The following is an 8431-nucleotide window of genomic DNA, read 5'->3' as shown; positions in this document are numbered from 1 at the left end:
CGTTATTCTGAGGCTGAGGACTGATTAAGCAGGACCAGATGCAAAGATCTTGGTGGCTCTGGGCTCTGGCTGAAGGAGCCCCAGTAGCCCCAAAGGAGGCTGCGCTAGGAGTGCAATTTCCTCCCTGCAACCCCAACAACACCATGAAAACAACAGCAAACAGTTCTGTGCGCTAGAAGACCGCTCAGGCACTCCTGTGGTACACTCTGTCTTACGTGCTCCATCCCTGACGCTCAGCAGGTGCTCAGTTCAAGAGCATGTATCTTTCTGTTCCTGTACACGTGCTTCATGAAAGGCGAGGTGGGTAAAAAGGCACATCCAGTCCAGACTGACCTGAAAAAGGCAGAAACACAGGTGAGATTTAATTTTTGAGAAGAAAGGATGAGATTAGGACCACTGAGACCACCCCAGCTCCAGTAAAAAATCGAACATTTGGATTTAATGTTCTTTCTTTAAATTAAAAAACATACCACTTTATGTCTGTAAGCATGAATGTTGGCAGGCTGGTTCGCATCTGCCTCATACATCCAGCATAAATGCCCCCCCCCCCCCGTACACTCAGGCATCTTGGCTCGCCACTGACGGGGAATTTTCCACAGGTCAACAGTGGAGGGGGCACACAGACTTACCTTTGTCTGTGTCCGCACTCTGCCTCCGTCTCTGCAGATTCAAGCACGCACACAGCAGCCAGTGACATTAAGCCGGGCCCAGATGTTGGCATCGCTCGGCACTAATTTCACTCTTAAACATTTGGCTCGATTGAGATTGTTAAACTGTTCAGTTTTGGTTGCACAGTTGCCTCTGCTGGAGGAGAAAAGTCTGCTTTTGAAGTATAAGATGCACCTCCGGAGGCAGCTTTACAGTATGTGAACATATGCATATTCGTGTCCAATCCTATCATCTGATGTGGCCTCTGGAATTATTCCCATGTTTAATCAGATGATTTTCCTCTGCTCTCTGCATGTTACTCTCCAGGCCCCTCTGAGGACACCTGGTGGTGGGGTAATTAAAGGACCATAGATCAGCCAGGCTGCAGTAACACTCCCAAATCCACAGAGAATGACCGGAGCCACGGGTGCTCCTAATCCTGTTTGCAGCAATCGGGAACTACTCCAGTCCCAGAGGACAATGTGCCAGTGCAGGGACAGAGAACAAGGGAGGTTGGGAGGGAGCGGACAGCAGACCTGTATTATGTCACCCTTATTATTTCACTGTTTTTCTTGTTGGGGGAAAAACTACAGAAAGTCCCTATTTCCTTTTGGACTGCTGGGAAAAATACAGGTTTTCCAAATAAAAGTAGGCCAGAACTTTTAATGGCAGAATGGACGACAAACACACAAGAGGGAAATGAACAAATTTGAAGAATGGTTCCCGTTTTCTGCAATTTCCCCTTTGACATGACTCTACACAAGTTGATTGACGTGCTCGACACTAGAGCATCCGTGGGACAATTAACTTCTAATCAAATTTATGGCCTTATGAACCTTATGCCTTTATCCCGACAACCGGCACTCCTGAAGTTCCTTTTCACCAGCTTTGCTCCTCATTCTGACAATAATCCCCACCTTGGAAAGGCAGAATGAGAGAAAAGGCCACTGTGGTAATCCAGATTGTGGTTTGTCCCCTCATCTCCTCTCTCCTCGGGGGGTTTGACAAGGCTCAACCTTCTCCTCAGTGCTACTACACAAAAAAAAATCCAATTATACTCCGTCATTAACAAACTCAGCACACGAGAGGAGCAAATAGGCGTCCGTGCACACTCACGTGGAGTAGCCTGAATCCACTACTGCCCCTGTGAAGTGCGCTGGTCTACAGGGAAGGTGTGAACGCCTTCGGAGGGACGCGAACGTGTTTCTGACAGGGCTGCAGAAGACTTTTCCATCGCGGCACAGGCTGAGCTCTGCGTGTTTTCCACCATTCCAGGTCCAGACTGGAGTGGGTGACACACGGTAACGACATGTGCGCCACCTCAACGCATGTGAAAAATTTGCAAATACCGCCTAAAACAAAGAGTGTGCTGTATTTTGGTGAAAACCTGGCCTCCATCTCCTGGTCCTGCAGTTCATTGGGGAGCTGGGAGGGAGGCTAACGTGGGCTGATATGCCAGGCTGGCAGCTGGTCGCGGGCTGATGTCCACAGCTGGTGCGGCCCACTTAAACAGTTCCTGGCAGGCCGCCTCCACGCATACACTCCTGCCCGCTGCTCTTCTCCTCCTGCACACACATCTTCCTTTAATCCCAACCGATCTATAGCTGCAACGCATTAATGTGGCATTGCCGTTAAATATCACATCCCAGTTCAGTTATTGCATCACTTAAGCTGCGACCTCTCGGCATTTTTGGGAATAATGTCAAGAGAAACATACTGAACTGATTTTAATGCTCTAATAACTGTATGTTTCTGTTTGCCAGACCATGCAACCGCTCCAGTGGCATATTTTGCTAAATCGAAGCTTAACTTCCTGGATGACGAATCCTTGTTTACGCACTTTCCTTCCCCACCCTTTTATCCAACTGTCAGAGTAAGTTAGTCTTCTGTCTCCCCCGTCTCTCCACCCTTCTCTCCGCAGCAACGCCCCTACATTCCAGAAGAAATCTCAGACTCAAGAGGCATGAAATTCATTTCTCACATGGCCGCCTCTGCACCTCCTAATCATAACCTGGACTGACAATTCAATCCCGCAGTCCATCGCCCGCTCCCTTCCCCGCCCGCCCTCTCTCCCTGAAACTTCCTCACCCCGCCACCTCCTTTGGCCTCCCTAATTGCGTTGTGCTGGCCCTCCACATCATTAGTCCCAGCAAAAAAACAAAAAAACAATTAACAGTGCCAACTATGATTACAGTAATGGCCATAAGGGAGCCAGTGACCTTGTTCCTTGATGTAATTCTATTGGACCTCCACGCAGCACGCCCACCGTCTGTCTTTGCGCTGGGGAGTAAGGTGATGTGGAAATGGGGTCCAGGACATGTTGTCTGGCCTGACTGACTGATGCTTGGTCAGAGTTGGTAATTCAGTTGTAAGACGCTGGGTCCCCAGTGAGACTTGTGTTGTGTTTCTGGGCAGTTACAGCAGGTGGGGTGAAAATTGGGAGCGGGAGGGGGGCACAAACGCTCCAATTCATCATCATGCTGTGACACATAGGAAAATGATGAATGTGTAAAGTCAGGTAAATGACTGAATTAGAGTAATGGCTGATTACAGCAATTTAGCGTGAACGCTGCCAGGAATATACAGCACATTCCAGACCACAGCACGCAGGGTAAGCTAATCCCAGATGTCTGAAGTTGTGTATAGGGGTCTAGGGGTGTGTGTGTGTAGGGGGGGGTTGATATGTAGGTTGTGGTCATTGAGTCTTTCACAACAAGAGCAAAAAAAATACGCTGGGAAAAACAGGGTCTCTCAGATGACAGGATATGAAATTTCTCCTCGGCCTTTATGAAATACTTCTGGTAATGTTGAACAGAGTACACCAGTAAAACACACGGAAACATGGTGGCAAAGGTAGGGGAACCCTAAAATGTGTGACCGACTTTGGTGATTAAACAGATAAAATCAAGTAAAACATGGATTTAGAGATTAATACTGGTGTGATAATCATCTTATTATTGTATTTTGATCACTCGCTTGGTAAAAGCCTGCCGAGGCTCATCTGGAGCGTACATGTCTGACAGGATGTGTGATGTTGCTCTTTGCCGGGGGCCATATTGTAAGCTGTAATAAAACACACCATCATGCCCAATTAAAGGCTGCATGACTCTATTAGTGCGTCAGCGAGTGTACAGTGTGTCTAGTGTAGCGTGCGTCAGTACGGGCCAGGGTGAGGGTTCTCTGGCAGCGCTGTGCTCCGGGCCTCTCAGTCCCTGGATTAATGCCGATTGTTTGGGAATGACTCGAAGTTCTGGACCACACAGGAAGAGCGGAGGGATAGCCGACCTGCATGGGGCTGCAGGAGAGGGAAACCCACAAGGCAATTGGCTCACTTTCCCTAATCCGCCATCCTCCACTTCATACTGTACATAAATGTGAATTCTCTCTATCACTTTCCAGCTCCATGTTTCCGTTTTTGTCGACCCTTGACTTCCTGGGGTCAGGATGAAACGCCGTTCCCCCGATGATAGCCTCTACCTGCTCCGCTGTGAATGAAAGTGTGTCTCCTTAGATGATTGTGGGAGGTCTACAGTGCGGGACGGAGGACAGAGTGGACAGAGATTCATCCGAAGACGCTGGATTCAATTAGCTGAACTAATGGATCTTCGGAGGTTTTTGGTGTGAATCATTACAGCCGTGTTTTTGCAGCAACATTTGTTCCAGGCAGAGATTTCTCCACAAACAGGGACGAGCATTCCGCATATATTTCTTCTTCGAGTGTGTAAATAGAAAAAGCCAAACTACTCCACATCCAACAGCAGCAAAGCAGGATGCTGACAGGAGGCGTTCCACCTGCTCGGCCCTCAAACTGAAATAATGAGAGAATAAAACACAAGAGCTGGCCACGACAGCAGACCCAAGACTGACAGCTGTGTTTACGCAGCGCAGCTCACGTAGGAAAATGGCTCCCATGAACTTCCCAGATGCTCACTGACATCCAATAGCTTTCATGTGGCAGCGTCTTATAAATCAAGCTTGATATCAAACAATTTTTATTCACTCAGCTCCGAATTCTTGATCTCAGAGGCTCAGTTTTGGGTATCAGAACCATCTTTGTGTGTTCCGCACATTTGGAGGGTGCGTGTGACTCTGTGTTAGTGTGTACTGCATCTGTGCATGTGGCAGAAAGATGCAGGCAGAGGAGGGATGACACCATGGGTGGTTTCAGTAGCTGCGACAAGGCAAAATATATTACGCAAAAGTCCATCAGAACTCCAAAACTGAAGCAGCAAAGTGGAATTCACTCGTGTTGATGGTCTGTTTACTTGTGTTGCTCCACTTCTTCCCCCCTATCCAACTTTCCTTTCCATCCACCCCCCTTCCCCCGTCTTCCCGGGGCGATTCCCCCTTACGTGGAGCCCTGAAACACATCACGCCGTACAGGCTGGGCCCATAGGCTGCATCTCTCCACCACGGCTGCCAAAAATAAGACAGGCTAATGCTGGGGCCCCCGCGGGGGGAGGCCAGTTGCTGGTGAAGTAGTGCTTCTCCAGCCGGAGCGCTCACTCTGGATTCATCCACTTTCCTCTGTTTATTTAATATTCAGTCAGCTGTGGGGAGCAGGGTTAGCCACAGCTTATGAAACGCAGTCAGCATGACCAAGATATAACCCCCCCCCCCCCCCCCCCCCCCCCCCCCCACCACCACCACCACCACAACCACCACCTGATTTTCCACCAAACACATAACACACACCTGCAAACAGACACACACACGTTAGGACTGAGCATAAATAAAGGCGCTCTGCTATCACGGTGTTTGGGAACAAGCGTTAAGCGGCAGAAACAGCGGTGGCCGGCTCTTTTCATTCCTCTCCTTATGTAAACCCTCTTTCCTTCCTTCCTGCACATCAAAGGTGAGCAGGGGGATGTAATGAGCTTAACTGTTTGACTGGTATTAGGACGACTGGGCAGAAACCGAGCAGGAAGCGGGCCGGAGAAGCGCGTGAGCTGCAAGAAGCAAGTTCAGGAAAGCATGAAGTGGACAAATATGGATTTGCTCACGAGAAAGGAGCGGTGGGGGGAACAGAGGGGGCTTAATAATTCTCACAGCAGCCTATATTCACCCCACCCTGCTGTGAGCAATCCCAGCATGCCGCATCTACTGCCCGACTGGAAGGCTCCATGGCAACCTCTCAGGTCAGGGGGTCGCAGGGTAAGGTTGCTTTTATCTGCTAATGAGGTCGGTACCTGGGGATCAGCGTCTCTCCGCCTCTCTTTCTCCACTCTTCACCGCACAATTGATGCGGGGGGGGGCGCATTATCTGCGAATGCCTGACCGGTGACACCATCTTCAGTTATCTCAACCCAAGGATGGATTGCGCGGTTGCCGGGTGAGCGGCGTTACTCATATTAGTTTCTGCCCTGTGGGGAAGATAACAAATGGCTCCGAAATTGCTGCTCCCCAGTCTGGCTCCTCGCTGTCGAAACAGCGTTCACATGATGTCTGTGTAAATTCTCAGTCATCCAGGTCATTGTATCCAAGGTAGTTTTCTCTGTCAACTGGACTGGGTTTCTTCTCTTGAAGACGTTTCGCCTTCTATCCAGAAGGCTTCTTCAGTTCTGAAATCGCTTGGGAGAGAGCTTGAAAATATATAGCCCCTGTGGACCATTTGCATGCTAATGATCCGGGTGGTCACCTGAGAGTCGTTAGCAGGGTCGTTGGTCGGGTCGTTCACCTAGTTTCTGTTGAGGTGTCTCCCCTTTGTCTGCTGGGTCACATGGTGATGAGTCACTGGGTCTCCTGGAATGGTGTGAATGTTTGTTTTGCTGTTGGAAGGAGTGGAGGACTGCATTGTATGTGGGTGATAGGAAGTGCCTCAGGCCACCACCTCTGTTCAAGGATGGTTTCTCCAATTTAACATGGATAGCTTCCTTAACCCCCCTTTCAAACCAGCGGTCTTCTCTGGCCAGTATCCTTACTTGGCTGTCCTCGAAGGAGTGCCCACTCTCCTTTAAGTGTAAGTGGACTGCTGAATCCTGACCCGAAGAGGTGGCACGTCTGTGTTGTGCCATTCTTCTGTGGAGAGGTTGTTTGGTTTCCCCAATGTACAGTTCCTTGCATTCCTCCTGGCACTGTACAGCATAGACAACATTACTTTGTTTGGGTCTTGGTGTCTTGTCCTTTGGGTGTACTAACCTCTGTCTGAGAGTGTTGCTGGGTTTGAAATGAACCGGTATGTCGTGTTTCTGGAGGATCCTCCTAAACTTCTCCGAGACTCCAGACAGGTAGGGGATGGAAACGCTGCGACGTTTGTTTCTCTCCTCCTCTCCTTCGCTGAGGTCTCGCTTTCTTGAGGTCCTGGTGAAGGCCCAGTCTGGGTAGCCACATGTTTTGAGAGCTGTCTTAATGTGGTCCTGTTCCTTCTTTCTGCCTTGGGATGTGGTGGGTATTTCTCTGGCCCGGTGTTGGAGGGTTCTGATCACTCCCAACTTGTGTTCCAGTGGATGGTGAGAGTCAAACTGGAGGTACTGGTCAGTATGTGTAGGTTTTCTGTAGACTTCGATGGTGAGATTTCTGTCCTCAGTGATCTTGACCGCGCAGTCCAGAAAGGCCAGACTGTTTCCTTTTACATCTTCCCGGGTGAATTTTACATGTTCGTCTGTTTCGTTGAGGTGATCGGAGAAAGCTTCCAATTCTTGTGTTTGAATTTTGACCCAGGTGTCATCAACATACCTGAACCAGTGGCTTGGCGCAGTTCCTGTGAAGGATGTCAGGGCCTGGGATTCCACCTTCTCCATGTATAGGTTGGCAACTATAGGGGATACTGGTGAGCCCATGGCACAGCCATGTTTCTGCCTGTAGAAGCCTTCTCTGTACTGGAAATAAGTGGTGTTCAAACACAGGTCCAGCATGGTGCAGATTTGGGCCGGTGTTAAGGTGGTTCTTTCTGTAAGGTTCTTGTCCAATAGAAGGTGCTTGTGGATGGTGTCTATGGCGCTGGCGGTGGGGATGCACGTGAAGAGTGACGTGACATCATAAGATACCATAGTCTCTTCTGGAAGTAGTGTGAGTCCAACGACTTTTTGAGCAAAGTCTTTCCAGGAGACCCAGTGACTCATCACCATGTGACCCAGCAGACAAAGGGGAGACACCTCAACAGAAACTAGGTGAACGACCCGACCAACGACCCTGCTAACGACTCTCAGGTGACCACCCGGATCATTAGCATGCAAATGGTCCACAGGGGCTATATATTTTCAAGCTCTCTCCCAAGCGATTTCAGAACTGAAGAAGCCTTCTGGATAGAAGGCGAAACGTCTTCAAGAGAAGAAACCCAGTCCAGTTGACAGAGAAAACTACCTTGGAAGCGTTCACATGCAAATCCACAATCAGGCCACAAGCCCGAGGGGTGTTGTTCACCATCACATCACTCGGAAAGTGACACCAGCCGGGTATGTTTGCCAAAAATGAATTCTAATCACTTTGAATGTGATGAAAAGGCTCTTTTTTATTTGAATACCATGAGACAAAGTTTGAATGAGCGTGTTACAGACGGCTCAAACGTGCACAAGGGCAGGACGTGAGTCCAGAAGTTAATTCCCCTGGAAAACACGCTTCCCTCTTGTTGTTACACACGGGGCTCGTTGGCCCCGGTGCCCCCTCAGTGGGGCAATCAGGCGCCCTCGCCAGCCCCCGTTCTGCTCCCACACCCCCTCGCTCTCACACACACGCCCCCTGTCATGTTCACGGGAGTGAGAAAGGAGTCCATTAACTCTGATTTAGTGGCAGTGTCATGCGGTTCCCTTTGTGAGGTGGTGACATTCACTGAATAGAAATCAGA

This window comes from Takifugu rubripes, chromosome 11, assembly GCF_901000725.2.
Source record: "Takifugu rubripes chromosome 11, fTakRub1.2, whole genome shotgun sequence".
Lineage (NCBI taxonomy): Eukaryota > Metazoa > Chordata > Actinopteri > Tetraodontiformes > Tetraodontidae > Takifugu > Takifugu rubripes.
Note: the sequence above shows the minus strand (reverse complement) of the source record.